Here is a 2,720-nt window from a genome sequence, read left to right on the forward strand (position 1 = left end):
TCCAACACCACAGTTCAAAAGCATCAATTCTTTGGCACTCAGCCTTCTTCACAGTCCAACTCTCACATCCATACATGATCACAGGAAAAACCATAGCCTTGACTAGACGGACCTTTGTTGGCAAAGTAATGTCTCTGCTTTTGAATATGCTATCTAGGTTGGTCATAACTTTCCTTCCAAGGAGTAAGCGTCTTTTAATTTCATGGCTGCAGTCACCATCTGTAGTGATTTTGGAGCCCAGAAAAATAAAGTCTGACACTGTTTCCACTGTTTCCCCATCTATTTCCCATGAAGTGGTGGGACCGGATGCCATGATCTTCATTTTCTGAATGTTGAGCTTTAAGCCAACTTTTTTCACTCTCCACTTTCACTTTCATCAAGAGGCTTTTGAGTTCCTCTTCACTTTCTGCCATAAGGGTGGTGTCAGCTGCATATCTGAGGAGTGCTGAAAAACAGAGTTAGGGGCAGAGGACTTCTCTGGTGGTTCAGTGGTTGAGACTCTGCGTTCCCAATGCAGGGGACACAGGTTTATCCCTTGGCAGAAGAACTAAGATACTGCGTGCCCCACAGGCCGCATGGTGTGACCAAAAAGAAAAAGCAAAGAATTAGGTGCAGGATCCACCATGGATAAGGTGGTGAGGTCTGTTTTAATATTCAGAATGAACTGAAGCAACTTATTATCATAAGAATTTAATAATTCCTCATAATTACTATTGGCTAGATAACTGTTTAGGGAAGCTGCATGTCATTCTTTTGGGCACTTTTTATAACTTAATGACCAGAAGAAAAAAAACAATATTAATTAGTGCCCGTCACGTAGCAGACATCGTCCCCATACTCTATCTTACCAAAGCAGTCATTATCTTTTTTTTTAATGAAGTTTTAAAATTGAAGTAGAGCTGATGTAAAACATTATGTGAGTTTCAGGTGTACAATATAGTGATTCACAATTTTAAAGGTTATACTCCTTTATACACTTAAAATTGGCTTCCTTGATGGCTAAGTGGTAAAGAATCCGCCTGCAAATGCAGGAGACACAGGAGACGCAAGTTCAGTCCCTGGGTCCAGAAGATCCCTTGGAAGGAGAAACGGCAACCCACTCCAGTATTCTTACCTGGAGAATCCCATGGACAGAGGAGCCTGGCAGGCTACAGTCCAAAGGGTTGCAAAGAGTCGGACATGACTGAGCAACTAAGCATACACATTACTCCATTTATAGTTGTTATAAAATGTTGGCTCTATTCCCCGTGTTGTACAATATATCCTTGTAACTTACTCCCTACCTAATAGTTTGCACCTCTTAACCCCTTACTCCTATACTGCTTCTTCCCTCCTCCCTCTGCCCGCTGGTAATCACTAGTTGGTTCTCTATATCTCCGAGTCTGCTTCTTTTCTGTTATGTTCACTAGTTCGTTGTATTTTTTAGTTTCCACATATAAATGATAAGTCATACCGTATTTGTCTTTTCCATCTGATTTATTTCACTTAGCATAATGCCTTCCAAGTCATCCATCTTGCTGCAAATTTTATTCTTTTTATAGCTGAGTAGTATTCTGTTGTATATATACATACCACATCTTCTTTATCCAATCATCTGTTGATGGACACTTAAGTTGCTTTATAAATCTTTGCCTTTTGGGCAGCATTTGCAAAGCAGTCATTATTATACCAGTTTTTCAGATGGAAGGGTCAGGGTCCCAAAATGTCATATTTCTTGCCCAAGGATTCAGTTAAAAGCTTTTCCCACTATACCTCCATCAGATGTTGGTCTAGCCTACATAAAAGGCAACAAGTTACTTATTATCACCTAGATTAATTTTAAAATATGGATCTTTTTAGTCATATAGCTTACATTTTAGTCTTATAAAGTCTCTCAAATTATTGCCACTCATCAAGCCACCTTTTAAACTAATGATTCTCACCTATAAATTCAAAACTAGTAATGCCATGTTCTACAGGGAGAGGAAAGAGCAGACTTCATCTGAGTGTCAGGGGTGAGGGCAGTTCAAATATCCCAGCCCCAGTTGATGCCCTCTCGTCCAAACATGTCTGCTTGCTTTATTCCTTTCTCAAATGTACATCCAGACTTCAACGAAGAGGTCGACTTTCAATTTAACTATGGCAACAACCCCACTGTCAATTTCTTTGTTCCAACTGCTCTCCAGCGTATCTTCCTTCACCATAGCCTCAGATACTTAATGATTCACTCACAGTTCAACATTTATTGAGCTGCCATGCCCTTTGCTGGGTGTTGGGCACGAATTATGACATGGCATTGCCTTGAGAAGTCTGGTCTCCTAACTCGAGGACATTCTAAACTGTTCTCCCGGCCTTTTCCACCCCGGTCTCCTCCCTCTGTCCTGGGAAGGGATCTTTAGCCTAGTCTTCAGGGTGGCGAATCTTGCCAAGAACGGGCTGGAGGTGGACCAGCTGAGTCTGCCAGATCGAAAGATCAAAGGCGCCTGGAACCTAGATGCGTGAAGGAAGCCAGCCGGGCTCTCATGATGCCGCTGGCACCTCGCGAGTTTCCTAAGGCGACGCCAGAACTGGGAGAACAGGATGCAAAGCTAAGAAAGGAGGTTGGACTGACGGCTGGCTGGAGCCCACGCCTTTCCTCGTTGGCTGAGCAGAGGTCATTACCCTAGAACCTTCCCCCAGCGGTGTCTCTGCGCCGGGCAGGTCCGCACTGACACGCGCACCAGGCTGCCTCCGAGACGGCG

This window comes from Bison bison, unplaced genomic scaffold (assembly GCF_000754665.1).
Source record: "Bison bison bison isolate TAMUID 2011002044 unplaced genomic scaffold, Bison_UMD1.0 scf7180017864198, whole genome shotgun sequence".
Classification (NCBI taxonomy): Eukaryota; Metazoa; Chordata; class Mammalia; order Artiodactyla; family Bovidae; genus Bison; species Bison bison.